At 42.8% G+C, this 22,367-nt stretch overlaps 1 pseudogene; it reads right to left on the bottom strand.

The window, feature by feature from the left end:
- Positions 1-1,777: 1,777 nt before the first annotated feature.
- The window catches only part of LOC100345269 (uncharacterized), an 80,619-nt pseudogene continuing 60,029 nt past the window's right edge, over positions 1,778-22,367 (bottom strand).

Here is a 22,367-nt window from a genome sequence, read left to right as displayed (position 1 = left end):
CTCCAGGCAACAGCCTTCAGAATGGCAGCATCTCTGTAAGTGCTGGTCAAACTCTCTCCTACTCTCCTCCCAGGGAAGCTGGACCCAAGCACAAAAGTAGTCCTGAATCCTTCCAGTCCTTGTTTGATTGGCATTTAGCGGAAACTCTGTGGTTTGGGGAATGTGCAAGTATATGGCTATATGTATTCCTTGTGTCCAATATAGGTTGGCATTTCCCTGAGATTCTTCAGTGGTATAAACTAGTGAGGTCCAGGTGGTAAAGTCATTAACTTGCTTTGAAGGTCCCCTTGTCTCTTTCCTTTTTTCTTTTCTTATTGTTGCTGCTGGTGATGTTCTGCCATCCAGAACAATAGTCCATTAGAGTGCCCATTAAGGGAGAGGTTAATATTTCCTCTTCAAAAACGAACTCACAAACTAAAAATATGGAAACGAAACCATTGCACTGAAAGCAATGCCATTACAGCATGTGTTCTGCCTAAGAACCTGGTTTTAGCTCATCTTCAGGACCACACTCCACTCACCCACCCGAACAGCAGATGTCCCTGAGTCATCAGCACTGACAGCAGTATCTTACATCTGAAAATAAATCCAGCATTAGGCAGCTGACCACACATGTGCCTCTGAAACTATGGCAACAGAAAGTCCTTTTACCTCTGTGTCCCAATTAAAAGTGTTCTGTTGGCTGTAATTGGGGTGTTTGGTCTCCAAAACTAATACATCAAAGCAATCACAGAAGCCTCAAATGTCACCATCATACAAGTTGACATTTCCCATGCAAGCAGCTAATGAGTGGTCAGACCAAAGAGTATGCATGATTGAGGTTACTGAGCACAGCTGAATACATCCAGTTTTGGTTCCCTTTCTCACATCCCACCATTCCCAAAGTTTGACAACTGGTTGAATATTGGGGTGTGGGGAGAAAAACCAATAGGAATTTCAAGCTGAATATCCAGAAGGGTAGAGGAGATTCTAATAGAAAAATGGGGAGAAAACACTTAGAGTAAGTTTCACAGAAAGAATGACACATGGTGAAAAATGTGTCCAAATCTGCTCTACTAGGGTACCCAGTTATCTGGCATTGAAACAGGGCACAAACGAGGCTTCAGTTTCCTCACTGACTGAACAAAAGAATTAGTCTTTTTATCATTATATTTCCATATTTGCTTGTGCATTGTTTCTGATTGATTCCTAACCAGCAATAGCATGAAGCAACTCAGCTTCTAGTTTGTTCTCTGTTAAATGTGAAATGATCTATAAAGAAACACTTTTAAAGATACAATTGAAAGGATCCTGTGGTCCTTTTGTAATGTGAAAACTCCTCTGGTAATCTAAATAATTTCCTCCTCTAATAATCTGTTAAGATATTTAGTACTATTTAACAATGTAAAAAGCTATTTCCTGGGGCTGGTGCTGTGGTAGTGCAGTGCCAGCATCCCAGATGGGCACCAGTTTGAGTCCCAGCTGCTCTACTTCTGATCCAGCTCTCTACTACAGTCTGGGAAAGGAGAAGATGGCCCAAGTGCTTGGGCCCCTGAACCAGCGTGGGAGACCTGAAAGAAGCTCCTGGCTTCAGATAGTCCCAACTCCAACCATTACTGCCATTTGGGGAGTGAACCAGCAGGTGGGAAAATATCTCTCTCTCTCTCTCTCTCTGAAACCCTGCCTTTCAAATAAATAAATCTTTTTTAAAAACCAAATTCCTGGAATATTAGGGTTCATCTATACAGTTTTTTTTGCATTTTAATTTTTATTTGAAAACAAATTTTTAGACAAATGATTTTAGTATATAAATTTTATTTTATTTTTATACAGAATATAAAGATTTCCCTCATAATCTTCCATGTGAAGGGTATTACAGGCCTGAAGGAAGAAACTTTTTGCACACAAATGTGTATCTCACGTGGTTGGTTCTGGAAACAAATGGTGTAGTGCTCCTACACATAAATAAGTGACACCACACATTAAAAAGGGGGGAGAGAAATATTCTAGTTAATCAGATTCAAGAAGCAAACATGACACAAAAACTGTGCAAATAAGACAAAGTAACTTTAGTTAGGACACTGCAGATTGTACTGGAAGGCTGGTGAGGCTATAGTGTGCACCACATTAAAACAGTGAGGGAGAGTCATTTATAGAGAAAGGCGGGGATGAGGGATTTTCACTAAAACAAATTAACTTCTTATCAACTGCCAAAACAAAAGGAAACAAAACTGAGCACATGAGTGCTAGTATACTGAAGGCATGTTCTACCAGTTTCTGTGCAGCATGCTAAAGTTAGTTAGAACTTCTTCACTGGTGCCCGTGAATCACGAATGGCCACATTTTTGCCCCTTCTCACCAAATTTCAGGCATACCTTATTTTAGAGGGAGTATACCTTTTATCTATGATTTCATCCTGTAAAAACATGTGAAGACAACGTTCATTCTGTGCCAGAGGATGACCAGCGACCTTGTTTATAAACTGCTCCAGTCCTTGCTTCCTTTCCTCAATAAAATTGTCATCAAATATTCCGTCATCTCCTCTAAAAGGAAGTTGGCGCAAAAATGCTTTCCCAGGGAGTGGGGGAACTACAACCTTGCTCTCTCTAATTCACTTCACAGTCATTCAAAGTCACTGTATCTTCTTCTAACGGTAGATTCCTTCAGCTTGAAAATTGGAAGACTTGTCTTGACTGATTTCGTAGGTGGTGCAGCTGCCCCGGCCGACCCCCACGGTCTGTGGGTTGCTCACGTGGGCGGCCCGTAGGCGTCATTCAGGTTCTGCGGCTTGGTGATCAGCCGCCGGGTGTCCGCCAGGTCTCTGCCGCTTCGCTGTAGCCGCCGCCGCGGACTCCCTCCGCCCCTTCCGCTGGACGCCGCCGCTCTCTATTTTTACTATGGAAGAAGAATATAAAAGCAAACAGAGATCTCAACTCATAGTGGTTTAATCAGGCCATAAAGTAGACAGCTGCGGACATGAGTTCAGCAGGTTAAAGGTGTCAAAGATAAAACACATACAATTCTGTTGGCCTAATGGTCCCCTCAGGAAGACTGTTCTACTTCCAACGTGCCATTTGCACTCAGGCAAAAAGGAAAGCATGAGGGGGGAAGATGTGCATTACCTAGGTAAGAGAATCTTTTCAGAAATTCCACCTAGTGACTCACTCTTCCATCTCATTAACCAGGAGTATGTCACATGTTCATCCCCGTTTGCAAAGAGATCTGGGAAATAGGATGTTTTAGCGGACACATTATCATCATGTCTCACCTGTAGTTTTGTTAATAATGAAGACAGGGGAATGAATACTGGGTAAGTAGCTGTCATCTCTTCATCCAGCTTAGAAGCTCTGGCATTCTTACGAAATCTTTCAGGCTAGGGTTTCAAAAGGCAAGGCATGCTTGATGTATCCTTAGACCAATGTCAAATCCAAAGACCTGGGACCAGGTGATGGCTCTGGCACCAGCTCTGTGACCTTGAGCAACCAAGTAATTTACTTTTGTTTCTAATCAGTAAAATGTAGCTTATAAAGCAATCCTTGTAAAGACCCTGAAATTCTCTGCTTCCATTTCCTATCCTTACCTGGTCAATATCCAAGTTGTAGTATACTACTCTGCTGCACCCTGCATCTCACCCTTTGCTCCTGGGAGACAAGAGAGAGGGCCTTAAGTGCAGCATGGCTTCAGGAATCATGTTGCCTTGGAGAAATAAAAATAACTCTATCCTCTAAAGAGAAAGTTAAGGGGCAATGATGCAATTAAATGGCATATATGATCCAGTTTTAGCAACACCCATGAACTATGCATGACCAGCACACCTGTGTGCAGAGTGAGGGGGTCATCCATGGAAGCCAAGAGGGAGGTGATCTGCTAAAGGTGAGACAGCCAACAGACATCCCCAGACAGTAGCAACTTCTCCCAACACCAGTACACATGAAATGCCAGGAAAACTGCTGGAAGTGAGGTACAGGATAAGAGGAGGAAATAAAGAGGAAGGAGGAGTAAGAACAGCTTAGGTAACTCAAGTAGTGTTGCCCAGATCTCAATCCTATGGGATCTTCTATGTTTTCTTTGGTAAATTTACACCATCCAAGAGGAAAAATTTGCTGTCCTCTTACTCCCTCCATCTAGGAACCTCATCCTTACTTAGCTAAGCCCACCCTCCAGCAATCTGGGAAAAGGAGGAGTGCGCTATTGGTCATGTGCAATAGAGACGGATTACATTTTGCATCGGGGATCTGTTTTACAAGTTGTCATTGTAGGTGCAGTCTGTTCCATCCAGAGACGTTTCGCCCTCTGCCTCTCCTTTGGTTTCACCTCCCCACCCTCTTCCTGTGTCAAACTCACTGGTGAGTTCAGACTTTCAGCAGCTGCCTTGGGTTAGCTGATAAATTGGACTGTGGAATGCACCTACGATTTCACCTCACCAATAAATTCCTTAAATATTTAATAATAGAGAAACCTGGCCTCTGCTGGAAATAATTCACAAAGGAGTACTGCAAATAAAAGAATAAAGAGTAAACCCTTTCCCATGTGAATCGCACTGAGTCTATCAAAGAGTCGGAGAGGTCTCTGAAGTTTCTGCAAGGAGGGAAATTTCACAGACCTGAGGGGGATGTTGGAGATGGGGAAATAAAGAAAGCTTCATCTGCATCCAAAAAGCTTCACTCTTGTGGGACAAATATTTCACATAGCTCATCAAAATAAAACCACTTTTCAGAAGAATGCATCGAGAAAATTAGGAGGGCAAAAAGCTGGGAGTTTTCGCTTCTAGTATGAAGTGCATTTCTAAAAGTCTCTCAGTCTGAAGTGCTACCCCACTGAGAAGATCAAGTGCAGGGCAGAGCTGCTGGCCTAGAGGTAAGATGCCAGTTGGGACATTTGTGTCCCACATCGGAGTGCCACGTCGGTTCAAGTCCACATTCTGGCTCCTAGTTTTAGCTGCCTCGTAATTCAGACCCCAGGAAACAGCAGTGATAACTCAACTGATTGGGTCTCCAGTACCCTCATTCAGTCCCAGTTGGAGTGTCAGATTCCTGGATCTAGCCCAGCCCCGTCCTGGCCATTGCAGCACCTGGGAAGTGAGCCTGTGGATGGGAAATCTTTTTCTCTTTCTCTCTCATTGCCTCTCAAACAAAAAAGAAAGCTTTTAAAAACAATTCCAATTTGTAATATATCATAGAGATCTTTCATATATAAAGAACATCTGCAAAATCAATAAGAAAAAGACCAACAATTCAAGAGAAGGAAAAAGCCAGCAAAGGATAATATTGACTGAAAAGCTGTTCACTGTTTACTGGGTGAGTTATAAAAGGGAAAAGGTGACATAAAATCCCAAATATGAGCATTGTGCCAAGTGACACAGACATTCTCCTTCCATAAAACTAACTTCAGCTGCAGAGAGTCAATTCTGATATGCAGAGAGTCATTTTATAGAACTCTCCATTTCACCGTACCCCATCTCAAATCACATGTGAAAAATATAAGCTGAAAATTAAAGAGGAACAGTAATTGCTTATTTGGTGTGTTTTCAGATAGTTAAGTAAGGCTCAGTGAAATGCTTCTCATGCTGCCTACTAATTCCTAAATTCCCACTTTTATACATCTCTTCTCTTGGCCGACAGACATCACTACTAAAGGCAAACAGACATGGGAGAAATGGCCCCAGGGCCTTCTCACTATTTATTACTTGATAGCAAGTAATACAGCAACTTCCTAACCTTATATTGAGGTTTGCCATTTACAACAAACTGTCACAAAGGGATCCAGTTGATCTTTTTTATGACTGTAGAGTAAGAGGAAGGAATATATTTCCAGTTTGATAGGCACCTCTTCAGTGATAGAACTACGCAAGTCCAGGTCTTCTGGTTCTAAATCCAAAACATTTTCCAGATTCCCACGCTGTGTATAGGGGGATCTTGAGAAGGCATTCTGGCAAGAGGACTGGACTGCACGAGACCATGAACCCCTGGTGCTGGTGCAGATAGAAGGAAGTGAAAGCAAAAGAGCCACCACAGAAGAAAGCAGCGCCACAGGAGTGGTCAGGTTTCCTCAAGATGCATTAAATGTGATCCATGGAAATTAAATGATGAGACAGCACTCCACCTATTATTATGGCCAAAATCCAAAATGATGATAGCACCAAATGCTGATGAGGATATGGAATGACAGGAGCTCTCATTTATTGCCAACGAGAATGCAAAATGGCACAACTTTGGGAGATAGTTGGGCAGTTTTTACACAACTACACATACTTATCATATGATCAAGCAATTATGATACTTAATATTTATCCAAATAAATTGAAAACCTGCACATAGACAGCTATAGAGGTTTTATTTATAGTGGGAAAAACTGGAAAGTAGCAAAGATGCTCTTGTAGGTGAATTGACAAACTGGTACATCCAGACGACAAGGGAGTACTATCCAGCACTCAGAGGGAATGAGCTATCAAGCCATGGAAAGACATAGAGGAAATTTAAATGCGGGTTTTTAAGAAAACAAAGCCAATCTGAAGAGGATACACATTGTATTAATCCAACTCATTTTATTTGACAAATGCAAAATTGTGGAGACAATAACAAGATCAGTGATTGTCAAGAGTTAGAGGGAAGTTAGAGTGAGCAGGCAGGGCAGAAGACTCGTGAGGTCATAAAACTATTCCGTATGATATGACAATGCTGAATACGTGTCAGGAACTATTTCTCAAAACCCACAGAATGTACAACACCAAGAAGGAACTCTAATGTCAACCATGGACTTTGAATCACACTGATGTGTCACTGTAGGTTCATTGATTGCAACAAATACACCACTGAGCTCCAAGACTGTAATAGCGGAGGAGATTGAGGGGAGGCAGCACATAGGGTCTATGGGGATATGTGAACACACTATACTTTCTCCTCAATTTTGCTGTGAATCTAAAACTTCTCTACAAAGATGAAGCTTATTAATTTAGGAAAAAGTTTGTATTACTGATCTAAATATGAATGTACCATTTGATAAAATACAACACCCTTTCATGATGAAAACGCTAAGCAAATTGGGTATAGAAGGAATATTCCTCGACACAATCAAGGCAATTTATGACAAAACCATGGCAAGCTTCCTATTGAATGGGTAAATTTGGAAGCATTCCCACTGAGATCAGGAACCAGACAAGGATGCCCACTCTCATCATCACTATTCAATATAGTCCTGGAAGTTTTAGCCGAGCCATTAGGCAAGAAAAAGTAATCAAAGGGATACAAATTCAGAAGGAGGAAGCCAAGCTATCCTTGTTTGCAGATGACATGATTCCATATAGGGGATCCAAACAACTCCACTGATAGACTATACCAAACTTTTCCATGAGTTCCAAAAGTAGTAGGATATAAAATCAATACACAGAAATCAACAGCCTTTGTATATACAAACAATGCCAAGGCTGAGAATGAACTTCTAAGATCAATCACATTCACAATAGCTACAGAACAATCAAATACCTTGGAATAAATTTATCCAAGGATGCCAAAGATCTCTATGATGAGAATTACAAAACATTAAAGAAAGAAATAAAGATATAAAAAAAAACTAGAAAAATCTTCCATGTTCATGGATTGATAGAATCATTATCATCAAAATGTCCGTTCTTCTGAAAGCAATTTACAGACTCAGTGCGATACCAATCAAAATACCAAAGACATTTTACTCAGATCTAGAAAAAATGATGCTGAAATTCATATTTAAAGACAGGAGAACTTGAATAGCTAAAGCAATCTTATACAACAAAACCAAAGTTAAACCCATCACAATACTAGACTTCAAGACATACTACAAGGCAGTTATAATAAAAACAGCCTGGTTCTGGTACAAAAACTGATGGATAGACCAATGGAACAGAATAGAAACACCAGAAATCAATCCAAGCATCTACAACCAACTTATATTTGACCAAGGAGCTAAAACCAATCCCTGGAGCAAGGAAGGTCTCTTCAACAAATGGTGCTGGGGAAAACTGGATTTCCACATGCGGAAGTATGAAGCAAGACCCCTACATTACACATTAAATAAAAATCCACTCAAATTGGATTAAAGACCTAAGTCTACAACCCGACACCATCAAATTATTAGAGAACATTGGGGAAATCCTGCAAGACATTGGCACAGGTAGAGCTCTTGAAAAAGACCCCAGAGGCATAGGCAATCAAAGCCAAAATTGACAAATGGGATTACATCAAATTGAGAAGCTTCTGCACTGCCAAAGAAACACTCAGGAAAGTAAGAGTCAACCAAAAGAATGGGAGAAATTATTTGCAAATAATGCAAATGATAAAGGATTAATAATCAGAATATATACAGAGATCAAGAAACTCCACAACACCTGGGAAAGCAGAAGATGGCCAAAAGCCTTGGGCCCCTGCACCCATGTGGAAGACCTGGAAGAAGCTCCTGGCTTTGGATCTGTGCAGCTCTGGCTGTTGTGGCCAGTTGGGGAGTGAACCAATTAATGGAAACTTCTCTCTCTGCCTCTCCTTCTCTCTGTGTGGCTCTGACTTTAAAAGAAATAAATAAATCTTAAAAAAAAAAAAACCACAACAACAAAACAAACAACCCAGTTAAGAAATGGGCAAAGGACTTAAACAGGCATTTTTCAAAAGAGGAAATCCAAATGGCTAGACCCATGAAAAAATGTTCAAATGCAAATCAAAACCATAATGAGGCTTCACCTCACTCCAGTTAGAATAGTTTTCATACAGCAATCAACGAACAACAAATGCTAGTGAGGATGTGGGGAAAAAGGTACACTAATCTGCTGTTGGTGGGAATGCAAACTGGTAAAGCCACTTTAGAAGACAGTTTGGAGATTCCTCAGAAATCTGAATATAGCCCTACCATATGACTCAGCAATCCCGCTCCTTGGAATTTACCCAAGGGAAATGAAATCAGCAAATAAAGGAGTTATCTGCAACCCCATGTTTATTATAGCTCAATTCACAATAGTTAAGACATGGAATCCAACTAAATGCCCATCAACTGAAGACTGGATAAAGCAATTATGGGATGTGTGTACTATGGAATACTACACAGTGGTTTAAAAAAATGAATTCCCAGTATTTGCAAAAGAATGGATGAATCTGGAAAACATCATGCTTAAGGAAATAAGCCAGTCCCAAAGGGACAAACATCATATTTTTTCCCTTATCAGTGAGAATAGAGCACCTGAAAGGAAATCCATAGAAGTGAAATTAAAACTTTGAGAAGCAATGACTTGAATAGCCCTTGTCTTGACTGTTGAAAAATAATTTTTTTTCCTCATACCTTTTGTTGAACTTTTTTAAAATTTATTTATTTGACAAGTAGAGTTACACACAGTGAGAGAGAGAGACAGAGAGCAAGTTCTTCCTTCCGTTGGCTCACTCCCCAAATGGCCGCTATGGCCAGCACTGCACCGATCCAAAGCCAGGAGCCAGGTACTTCTCCTGGTCTCCCATGTGGGTGCAGGGGCCCAAGGACTTGAGCCATCCTCCACTGCCTTCCCAGGCCACAGAAGAGAGCCAACCTGGAAGAGGAGCCAACCGGGACTAGGACCCAGCACCCATATGGGATGCTGGCACCACAGGTGGAGGATTAACCAAGTGAGCCATGGAGCCAGCCCCTTGTTGAACCCTTAACATAGAATTAATCATATGTATATAGAGTGAATTGAAAATAGATCTCAGTAAAAAATAAGAGTGGGAATGAAAAAAAAAAAAAAAGCTGTATGGTTCTGCATACATTCCTGAAGACTTACTTCTCTCTCTCTCTCTCTTTTTTTTTTTTTTTTTTTTTTTTGACAGAGTGGGCAGTGAGAGAGACAGAGAGAAAGGTCTTCCTTTTGCCATTGGTTCACCCTCCAATGGCCGCTGCGGCTGGCGCGCTGCGCCGATCCAATGGCAGGAGCCAGGTACTTATCCTGGTCTCCCATGGGGTGCAGGGCCCAAGGACTTGGGCCATCTTCCACTGCACTCCCTGGCCACAGCAGAGAGCTGGCCTGGAAGAGGGGCAACCGGGACAGAAGCCGGCACCCCGACCGGAACTAGAACCCAGTGTGCCGGCACCTCAAGGCGGAGAATTAGCCTAGTGAGCCACGGCGCCGGCTCCAAACTTACTTCTAAGGGTACAGTTTAAAAACTTGCCATGGGTTCCCAAATCCCATTAAGCTATGTAGTAAACATGCCATCTTAAGCATTAAAGTCATGATATTAAGTGTTAAATTGAATATATAGATAGGATTAAGTGTTAAAGTGACCATATAAATGAGATCAAGTGTCTGGTAATAACAATAGATAGAATTAAAAAGGAGAGAATGTTCCAACATGGGAAGCAGTCCACACAGACTCAGAGAAAGACAATCACTTTAAGTAACACTCTGACCTCTGAATCAGCCCTTAAGACATCCTGGACTGCCTGAAAAGCCCATGAGAGCATTTCAAGCATGGAAAGCCAAGATTCTCTGGCAAAAAAATGTCCTACATGAAGGACCTCTGTGAATGAGACCCCAGTGGAAAAAAGTGGCCATCAAAGAAGGTTGTATTTGTCTCTGAAGGGAGGAGAGACCTTCTACTTTGCTTATAGCCCTGTCTAAATACTGATGGAGTTTGAGGATTCAAAATGCTTCCATAGCCTAGGCAGCTTATGTGAAGAGCTTTGGGTGGGCCGGTGCCATGGCTCAATAGGCTAATCCTCCACCTGCGGCACTGGCACCCCGGGTTCTAGTCCCAGTCAGGGCACCAGATTCTGTCCTGGTTGCTCCTCTTCCAGGCCAGCTCTCTGCTGTGGCCCAGGAGTGCAGTGGAGGATGGCCCCAGTCCTTGGGCCCTGCACCCACATGGGAGACCAGGAGAAGCACCTGGCTCCTGGCTTCAGATCAGCGTGGCATGCTGGCCTTAGTGAGCTGGCTGCAGCGGCCACTGCGGGGTGAACCAACAGAAAAAGGAAGACCTTTCTCTCTCTCACTGTCCACTCTGCCTGTCAAAAAAAAAAAAATAAGAGTTTTGGGTGGTCACTGGCATCATACATTAGAGTGTTAATTGTTAAATTTTCAACAAGAAGAATCACTGTGCACTAACTTCCCATGCAGGACCTCTGTCCTCAATGAATTGTGAGAGTTAATTGAAAAACTTGTTCTGTGTGTGTGTGTGTGTATACACATGTGCAAATTGTTGAAATATTTACTTAGCATACATCTGGTCTTCTGTGTATAAAGTTAATTGAAAATGAATCTTAATGGCATATCGGACTGGAACTGGGAGGAGGAGGAGGAGGAGGGGTGTGAAGTAGGGTATGGTGGGAAGAATCACTATATTCCTAAAGTTGTACTTATGAAGTTTGTATTCCTTAAATAAAAGGTTTCTTTGGGAAATAAAAACAAAAAAACTAACAAACATAGTCTTTTCTTTCCCTCCAAAAACTAAACACCTCAATGATTTCCCAAAAGGGATCTTAGGACATCTTTGAGCATCTACTGATGGCAAGCTTTTCCATTCACTCATGTTCTCACCATTGTTGCCAGGCTGCTCTTTACCCTGTCCTCTGAGCTTAAATTTCGACGACTATACTTTTCTTTCCTACAAAATGTCTTTTTTTTTTTTTTTTTTTGACAGGCAGAGTGGACAGTTAGAGAGAGAGACAGAGAGAGAAAGATCTTCCTTTGCCATTGGTTCACCCTTCAAATGGCCGCCGTGGCCGGCGCACTGCGCTGATCCGATGGCAGGAGCCAGGAGCCAGGTGCTTTTCCTGGTCTCCCATGGGGTGCAGGGCCCAAGCACCTGGGCCATCCTCCACTGCACTCCCGGGCCACAGCAGAGAGCTGGCCTGGAAGAGGGGCAACCGGGACAGAATCCGGCGCCCCGACCGGGACTAGTACCCGATGTGCCGGCACTGCAAGGCGGAGGATTAGCCTAGTGAGCCACGGCGCTGGCCACAAAATGTCTTTCACTAAACACCTGATGTGGTGGTCGATCAGTCTGTTATCTATTTGAATTTACCTGTCATGTGTGGCCATTAAGCAGTCTTTATTTCCATATGAATGTGAGTAAGAATAGGTACAAAAGTAAAGAATAAACTCCACTGGTGAAAAAAAATGAAAGGTTTTTATTCTATTCACCATTTCTAGCTCTTTTCTAATAAAAAGTTTTTAGGCTGCATTAACTATGATGTTACTAGAAATGGACTCACCAATCACAGTAGACACATTACTCTTTAATCCTCACACCAAGCCTGCATGACAGGTCATCATATTCCCATTCATCAATGAGACAATTGGGACTCAGAGTTAGACTAACTTTTTCAAGGTCATGCAACCAACACTGTCTGTGAAGACCATGTTCTTTCCCTTGTAATATCTCACTGGAGAGCTAGCTATTTACTGTGTCTCAAAGAAGTGACTCCAAAGCTTGTGCAGAGTTTACACTGAGAAGCCCTTTGAGTGTTCTCCTTGAAGAGCATTCTAAAAAAAAAAAAAAAAGCTTCTGGCGAGGTATCACTATTAATTATAAGGTTGAATGGCAAGCCAAAGAATTATAAGGCCTGAATAAGGCTTGACACCATCTTTGAGGAAACCATCAAGAATTCCTGAATAGGCTTGTGTCCAAACATACAAAGAGGGAAAGAGGCAAACATTACCCTCTCCTGGCAGCCAGCCTCATTTTATCCAAGAGTGGATCAACAGAGGACTGGCTGTTGCTGAAATCTATAGGAGAAAGTTAATACGGGATAGGACACACGAGAGGTTAAAGCCCAGGCTGAGGATTCATGCGACCAATATCATTGGAATAGAAACTGGCCCAAGGCCAAACACAAAATATAGCCATAATTGGAGCCTTCCCAAGTAGAAAAAGGTTATTAGTGGAATCACATTAATCACAATGATTAATGCTGAAACCTGAGTTTTTATTATGTAAAAAGCTCAAAAGAATAGATTGACAAGGGGGAAATGTGCTCCAATTTTGCAAAAAAATAAAGTGAACAAAAGAGGGATAGTAAATATTCAGAACATGATACAAATATCAAAAACCTGGGTGGGTCACACATGTCACACTTCAAAGCTGCTTGTGTGAAGAAGTTTGCCAGAAAACAAATGTGCCTACAGATGGCCCATCAGGAGGCAGCTGGGAAGCTCTGAGTCCTGCAAGGGCTGCCAAGCCAAGGGACAGGAGAGGAAGGGCGTGGAGGGGGATGAGCAAGCACAGGGACAAGGACCTTGCAGTCCACAGCCCTCCCAGAGCACACAGCCTGCCAAGGGCAGTGCCAGGGAGATCATCTTGAAACTCCAGGGCCTGATTAAGATGATGGAGAAGGGTGAGAGCTTACTGCTCTAGTCTAGGAGAAGATAGTTTACAAAAAAAAAAAAAAAAAAGAAAAGAAAGTGGAGAGAGTTCAGTCCCAGGGAAGAGTTAGGGAGAGAATGGCAGAGGAAACTCTATGAAAATTAGAGGGACACAGTGGGCCTATGCAGAGGGCATGGAACCCACAACTCAGAACCCCAGAAGCCACCAGTGTTGGAGAGTGAGGTGAGACCAGAATGTAGCAGCCCAAGCCACTGGTGACAAATCTGCAGGAAGAGCCTGGAGGGAACCCAGCTTGGAGCCTGTGGGGGATAGCGTACCTGCCAAACTAGAGGGTAAACAAAAAGGAGGGGAATGTCTCTCTCCCTAGTCATCCCGCAATGGTGTACTGCAAAAAAACAGTAGAGAGTGGGAACCATTTTGGACAGACCTAACAGCTGTGCTGGGTGTGTGTTGCACCCAGCCACCAACCAAGTGGAGACTCCTGAGTCTTATGGGAAGAACTGATAGGGGGTGGGGTGCTTGTGACTGCGGGAGGCTTGTGTGCTCAGATGGTGTGGGAGGACTCACAGTGTGCTAGGACTGTGGGAGGCTCCACACACGCAGGGCTCCCTGGTAACCTGATGAGAGATGCTGCTGGGGAATCAGCTTACACTGAGGATTGCACAGATCCTTTGTGTGGTCACTGGCGCAGAGCAGATGAATACTAGACCCACTGGGGCCAGGCACCAGTCTCCTTTGAGGAGAGGAGCTCAGCTGAGCAGAATACACCTCTCTTCTGATTAAAAAAAGAGAGAGAGAGATTTACCACACCAAACCTGGGTGTGTCACCTTAGACATGCCCTTCACCCTGGAGAACTGAATGGAGTTCCCTGGCAACATATACCACATGCCTCTAGGTGATAAGCAGACACTCCACTAATGTACAAAGGCATAGTACAAAGGCAAACGCCATCACAGTGAAAAAAACGAATAAACCAACGAGGATCTCCACAAACACAGAATAACATACCAATTCAAGAAGCTAGAATGAGGAAGACAATAGGATGCCCCCAGATGAACACAACTTCAGTACTGGATTGTAAAGATGAGGAGACTGAAGAAATGCCAGAAATGTATTTCAAAAAATAGATACGATTACCTAAGTGTAATCAGAAGCAAATGCCCAAACTAATGAAATCCGTAAATTACATGAAAGAAAGTTGCTCCCACAAAGTTGAGATTTTAATGAGAAGTCAAAATGAAATATTAGAAGTGAAGAATTCAATAGTACAAATAAAAAATGCAGTGGAAAGCCTTAACAACAGAATCCATGAAGCACAAGGAAGAATATCCAACTTTGAAGACAAAGCACAGGAAATTATGCAGACAGACCAAAAACAAGAAGGAGAAAATATAAAACTAAGAAAATGCTGTTGGTAATTTCCAAGAAACTATCAATTGATCCAACATATGGGTTCTTGGAGTTCCTGAAGGCGTGGAAAGAAAGAAAGGATTAGAAGACCTTTTTAGTGAAATAATACAAGAAAACTTCCCTAATTTGAAAAAGAAAGGGACATCCAAGTACAAGAAGCACACAGAACTTCTAATAGACATGACCAGAAAAGATTTCCACCATGACACATTATAATCAAACTGTCCACATTAAAAAAAAAAAAAAAAAAGATTCTAAAATGTGCCTGAGAGAAATGCCAGATTACTTTCAGAGGATCTCCAATTAGACTCACAGCAGACTTCTCATAAGAAACCCTACAGGCTAGGAGAGAATGGTGAGATATATTCCAAGTCTCAGGGGCCAGCGCTGTGGTGTACTGGGTGAGGCTGCCACCTGCAGTGCCGGCATCCCATATCAGCAACAGTTTGAGACCCAGCTGCTCCATGTCCAATCCAGCTCTCTGCTATGACCTGGGAAAGCAGTGGAGGATGGCCAAGGTCCTTGGGTCCCTTCACACATGTAGGAAATCTGAAGGAAGTTCCTGGCTCCTGGCTTTGGATCAGTGCAGCTCCAGCCATTGCAGCCATCTGGGGAGTGAACCAGCAGATAGAAGACCTCTTTCTCTCTCTGCCTCTGCCCCTCTGTAACTTTTTCAAATAAATACATAAATATTTTTTTAAAAGAGTGGTGAGATATATCCCAAGCCTTAAGAGAAAAAAAGATGTCAACTCATAATACTACACCCTGTAAAGCTCTCATTTATGAATGAAGGTTAAATAAAGACCTTCCATAACAAACAGAAATTGGAAGAATTTGGCATCCCCCATCCAGCCCTGCAAAAGATATTTAAGGATGTGCTACACACAGAAGCACAGAAAAATGGTCATCACTACCAAAGAAGGTAAAGGAAGGAAATCTCCTAGTAAAAGTACAAAGGAAATCCAAAGTAAAAACAGGAATATTTTTGGAAAAATGGCAGAGCAAAGTCATTACTTAGCAATAGTCATCTTGAATGTAAATGGCCTCAACCCTCTAGTTAAAATACACAGACGCTGAGTGGATTAAAAACGAAACCCATCTATTTGCTGCCTACAAGAAATACATCTCACCAACAAAGACACAGGGAGACTGAAAGTGAAAGAATGAAGACAGATATTCTATGCCAACAGAAACCATAAAAGAGCTGGTGTAGCCATCCAAATATCAGCAAAATAGACTTTAAATCATTATGTACTAACTTCCCATGCAGGACCTCTGTCCTCAATGAGTTGTATTATGAGAGTTAACTGTAAAACTTGTTCTCAGTTTTTATTTGTGTGTGTGTGTGTGTGCAAATTGTTGAAATCTTTACTTAGTATAGAGTTGGTCTTCTGTGTATAAAGTTAATTTAAAATGAATCTTAATGGAGAATGGTACTTGAAATGGGAGACAAGGAGGAGTAGGGGTGGGAGTATGGCTGTGAGGATGGGTATGGTGGGAAGAATCACCATATTCCTAAAGTTGTACTTATGAAGTTTGTATTCCTTAAATAAAAGGTTTCTTTGGGGAAAAAAAAATAAACTCCAGTTTTGTACAATCTCCTACACTGCATGAGTTGGGACAGAGACAACGCTCAGCCATAAGTTGTAAGTCTAAGTAACAATGGCAAAACAGTGCAGTATAAAAATGCAAGTACCCATCCAAAGCCTCACCCCTGGATGCAGACCAAGCAAGATGAGAAGTGGCCAGTGATAAAGCAGATACAGAGGAAGAGAAGGAAGAAGGTTGGTTCTGGAGAAAATTTCTCACTTGGAATTAGATGCTCAGGAGGTTTTTGTGGTCTGATAATTACCAATGGAATGGGCCCACATAAGGACAGAGAAGGACCAAGAGTGTCCTTCCCCCTGTCTAGGCTCCCCAAATGAGGAACAGACCATTGAGTCACTATCCATTGCTTAAATGTTAGAGGGAAAAAAAATTCTAGAAGAGGCAAATGATGTGACTTCTTAAAAAAATTTTTAATGTAACTGTTTTCAAAAGGATCTAGGCTCAGTTATAGTTTTAAAGCCCTTGCACAAGACATGTAAGTTGAGGTGCTTGCTCATCCCCAAACCCATTCCCTCTACTTCTCGGACAGAAGTCCACTCACATTTCTCATCCTCATTTGCAATGAGGTCTGATTTCCCCAGAAAAATAGGAACAACTGAGTTCCAGGCAGTAACATGTGAATAGAAGTGGGAGAGCCATTTCCCAGGAGGGCCTGTGAATACCTCCCAGGCATGATCATCCATACTCTTTCTTCATTTTCTGGACTCTGTAAAGCCCGTGAGTGCAGTGACTCTAGGCCCCTGAATCTCTGCTTGTGGGAAAACTGCCTGTTAACTAGGAACACTGGTTTTTACTTTATATGAGAAAGAAAGAAAACCCCCACTGTGATAAACCATGGAGATAAGAGGGGTTACTTGTCCTAGCAGCTAGCACTACTTCATTTAATACATAAGTTGCCAACTTGAAGAGTATTGACATAGTAAAAAACACAAACTTTTGCTTAGTAAGCAGAAGGCAGGTCAAGTAGGAAATATTATCTAAGAGTAAAAAATTAAAGGTCCTGGCAAAACATTCAAATTGTCACCCGCCCTAACCTGGGAGGCAAATTACATGCCAGTTGAGCTAGTAGTCCTACACAAGTGGTTGGGAAAACACTCAGACATTGTTCTGCTTTAATAGGACAAATAAGGTGGGATAGAGAGGAATACAGATTGGGGCTAGCGTTGTGATACCGTGGGTAAAGCTGCCTCCTGCAATGCTGGAATCCCCTATGAGCACCGGTTCAAGTCCCAGCTGCTCCACTTCCAATTCAGCTCCCTGCTAATGCACCTAGGAAAGCAATGGAATATGGTCCAAGGACTTAGGCACTTGCACCCACACAGGAGACCTGGATGGAGTTCCAGTCTCCTAGCTTTGGCCTGGGCCAGACCTGGCTGCTGCAGCCATTTAGGGAGGGAATTGCTAGATAGAAGTTCTCTCTGTCCACTCGACTCCATGTAACTCTGCCTTTCAAACAAATAAATCTTTGAGAGAGAAAGAGAGAGCGAGCGAGCGAGAGAAACAGCGACTGAGTTTAAGGCCTCTAAAGGTTGGAAGAGGACCCAAATAAGAGATTTAACTGAAAGAAGCATGTAAGAAAATGACCCATTGCCAAGGGCATGGTCCCAGCCAAGGCCTCCAGTTATGATGTCCCCTATCTCAGTGGTCTTCCTGTCCCAACATCACCTCCTCAGCCCATCATTCCTCTAGTATTTGCATAACCCCACCAAGAATCTCTGAACCTCTAGACATCATGCACTTGTCTTGGGGAAATGGGAGAACAGTCTCTGATCCAACTACATGGACACCTCCCTCAGCCATGTCTGATCTACATCCCTCCCTCAACCAACACCATGAGTACAAATCGAACACCTACAAAGGTCTTAACAATTTTCCTAGCCTCCGGATTTAAGAAATGTGGACAAATTCTATGCACTGTGTTTCCCCACCCCCAACAGCTGTCTGGGTGATCCCCCCCCCTTTTTTTTTTTTTGGACAGGTAGAGTTATAGACAGTGAGAGACAGAGAGAAAGGTCCTCCGTCCATTGGTTCACTCCCCAAATGGCCGCCATAGCCAGCACTGTGCTGATCCGGAGCCAGGAGCCAGATGCCTCTTCCTGGTCTCCCACACAGGAGCAGGGGCCCAAGCACCTGGGCCATCCTCCACTGTCCTCCCGGGCCACAGCAGAGAGCTGTACTGGAAGAGGAGCAATCGGGACTGGAACCTGGTGCCCATATGGGATGCTATTGCCACAGGCAGAGGATTAACCAAGTGAGCCATGGTGCCAGCCCCTCCACCATCTCTTGCCAGCCCCTCCACCATCTCTTGATTCTTTCCACCCTCAACTCTTTCTCCCCAGACTAAGTTACTCCTTCCTCCTCTTCTAAACCACCTCTAAGGAAGGTCTCTCAGAAATATTGACCCTCCAGGCCCAACTAGACTATATGACCCCTGGGAGCAAGAATGTGTCTCCATGTCTTCAACCTACCTGTGTCTAACATGCAGTAAGCACCACTGCATGCTTGGGGAAATAAGCAGAAGTATACTAATTTAAGGAATGGAGAGAAGGGTTTGGGAGCGAGATACAAAACAGAAGCTCCACATTCTCAAGATAAGGACCCGGATTGGGGAGGCGGTCAAGTTCCACCTGTTTCTCCTGCCTGGTATTTGCACCTGTTTCTCCTGCTTAGTATTTGCACCTGTTTCTCCTGCCTGGTATGAACTTCCCAAAAGAGAACTTCTGAACTCGACTTGTTCTACCCCTTTTTCCTTGGGACCACAAGGTCTAAGTACAGTCATGAGTGCATTCATTCACAGCTCTGTTCAATATCAAACACCTCTGGGCATGGGTTAGACTGGTACAGCAGGCTTTCTGAGAGTCAGCTGGCATGAGGTGCTAAGGAATCCCCTAGGAAATAATCCATCCCAAGGGAAGAAAGCATTGAAGTGAAAATATTTGGGCCAAACAGAATGTTGGGTCAGGGAGGAAGGAGCAGTTTTGAGTCCAGACCGCTGGCCATCTTTCAGATCACTGTCCCATCTGATCCCAGTGGATTCTCACCAGAACCCTACAGTAAAGAACAATTCAAAAATAGAATCTTTTTTATTTTTTAAAAAATTACGTATTGTGCAGCTGGTACCATGGAATTGAAAGAAAGTTTGCGTTCTCTACAGTGTGCTCACGTGTCCCAGTTCTCCCAGAACAGTCCTGGGTTACACCTGTTGTCTCAGCAGGCGACCCCCCTTCCCTCTTCCAGCTCACTTTTGATGTGTCCTAGTTCAGATAATAAATTATGCTGGTCATCCTAGTTCTGGGGGGCCATGTGGGAATAAATCTAAGTAACACACACTCCTTTTCTAACACAGAATGCCCTTGTGCTCATAAAGAGATCCTCTTACTGTAAAACAAGGAGACCAAGATAAAGGAATACAAACTCCATCTTCTTTTAATTTTTTAAAAACGTTTATTTTATTTATCTGAAAGGCAGAGAGACAAATAGAAGGCCAAGGCTGGGCAGAGCTGAAGCCAGGAACCTGAACTCCATTCAGATCTCCCACATGTGTGGCAGGAGCCCAAGCCCTTGAGCCATCATCCACTGCTTTCCCAACCACACAGTGGGGAGCCGGATTGGAGGTGGAGCAGACAGCACGCCAACTGGTGTTCATATGGGATGCTGGCATCACAGGTGGTAGCTTAATCCATTGAGCCACCACACTGGCCCCCAAACTCCATTTTTTCTGAAACTAAGAGACATCTGTAACCCAGAACCATAGTAGATGAATGCAGAGACCAGAGAAATGGCAGACAGGACAGAGTAGACTAAAACTAAAGTGTCTTTAGAGGTAGATGACAGTGGCAAAAGGGCTCATACACCCCCAAAAACCCCAAGAAAGACTAAGGAACTAGTGCCACCATGTACCTGGGAGGCAAGAGGTGAGACATCTCTTGTGCTGTGAAGCAGCTGTCCCATCCTACCCTCTCAGGAGATTGGAGATTGACTCTCTGAAGAACTGAACAAGACTGGCTCCATTTCAGGGCCAACAGCCTAAGAGGGCATGCATGAGGTATAAAACTCAGCAGGAAGAATTACCTGAACACTCTGCTACAGGTAACCTCCCTTCTTCTCCCCAATTCCAGCCTCAGAGCACCATCAAGTACCCGACATCCTCCAAGAAGACATAAGAAACCACAGCTCCAAAGAGGGAAGAAAAAGATCTAGAAATAATGACATGTGGGGCAATATAAAGAAACTTCCCTACATAAAGTCCCTGTAAGTCAACAAGACCAGCCTGTTTAATCAGATTTTTAGTACCTCAATCATAAATGCAAATGGACACCAGGTTTTAGGGAAAACTGTCAGCTTGAAAGACAGACTAAGTAGAACAGACAAAAAAAAATACTATGAGGGATAATGTATTAAGCTGTCCATTAGCAGTCAGGGCTATGCTGATCACTATTCCAAGTGATCAATTTCTGTTCACAATTGATCATAATGAAAGGACTAAGAGTCAAAGGGAGCACATAAACAAGTCTAGTATCTGCTAACACTAACCGATAGAATAAATAAAGGGGAAAGTGATCCAACATGGGAAGTGAGATACTCAGCAGACTCATAGAATGGCGGATGTCCTAAATAGCACTCTGGCCTCAGAATCAGCCCTAAAGGCACTCGGATCTGGCTGAAAAGCCCATGAGAGTATTTCAGGCATGGAAAGCCAAGACACTCTGGCAAAAAGATCTCTGTGAGTGAGATCCCAGTGAAAAGAACAGGTCTTCAAAGAGGGAGGTGCCTTTCTCTGAAGGGAGGAGAGAACCTCCACTTTGACTATGACCGTGTCTAAACAAGATAAGAGTCGGAGAACTCAAGGGGCTTCCATAGCCTTGGAAACTCATGACTGGAGCATAGGGAGATTACTGATGCCATAAACAGGAGTGTCAATTTGTAAAGTCAACAACAGGAGTCACTGTGCACTTACTCCTCATGTAGGATCTCTGTCCTTAATGTGCTGTACATTGAGGCTTAATGCTATAACGAGTACTCAAACAGTATATTTCACTTTGTGTTTCTATGGGGGTGCAAACTGTTGAAATCTTTACTTAATGTATGCTAAACTGATCTTCTGTTAAAAAAAAAAAAAAAGAAGAAATTAGCAATTCCCAACTTGACTCTACTCTCACTGGGATTAAACATGACAATAGGTCTGATCTGATTTCATCATCATTTAAAAAAAAATCATCTATTATTTTTCACTTTATGTTTCTGTGTGGGAGCAAACTGTTGAAATCCTTACTTAAGGTATATTAAGCTGATCTTCTGTATATTAAGATAATCGAAAATGAATCTTGATGTGAATGGAAGGGGAGAGGGAGTGGGAAAGGGGAGGGTTGTGGGTGGGAGGGACGGTATGGGGGGGGAAGCCATTGTAACCCATGAGTCGTACTTTGGAAATTTATATTCATTAAATAAAAGATAAAAAAAAAAATCTCAGGCAACCTGCTATGCCATGAAGCTGGCCACTTAAATATCTGAATCACAATTAAAACCCACGACGATCCTTGAAAAAAAAAAAAAAAAAAAGAAAGAAAGACAGACTAAAACAAACAGGAAGACAGGAATCAAAAAACAAAGTAACAGGGGGCCGGCGCATATGGCTCACTTGGTTAATCCTCTGCCTGCGGCGCTAGCATCCAATATGGGAGCCGGGTTCTAGTCCCGGTTGCTCTTCTTCCAGTCCAGTTCTCTGCTGTGGCCCAGGAAGGCAGTGGAGAATGGCCCAAGTGCTTGGGCCCCTGCTTCTACATGGGAGACCAGGAGAAAGCACCTGGCTCCTGGCTTCGGATCAGTGTAGCGCTGGCCACAGCGGCCATTTGGTGAGTGAACCAACGGAAGGAAGACCTTTCTTTCTGTCTCTCTCACTCACTGTCAAATAAATTTTTTTTTAAAAATTGTGACTATATAAAAAAAAATAAGACAACGCAAGAACAGAAAACCTTGTAATTAATGATAAGTAATCATTTCAGAAATAAAAAATGCCATCTCACTAGTCCCAGTGATCAATTTCTGTTCACAATTGATCAAAA

This window comes from Oryctolagus cuniculus, chromosome 17 (assembly GCF_964237555.1).
Source record: "Oryctolagus cuniculus chromosome 17, mOryCun1.1, whole genome shotgun sequence".
Taxonomy (NCBI): domain Eukaryota; kingdom Metazoa; phylum Chordata; class Mammalia; order Lagomorpha; family Leporidae; genus Oryctolagus; species Oryctolagus cuniculus.
This window is presented reverse-complemented; position numbering and strand designations above follow the sequence as displayed.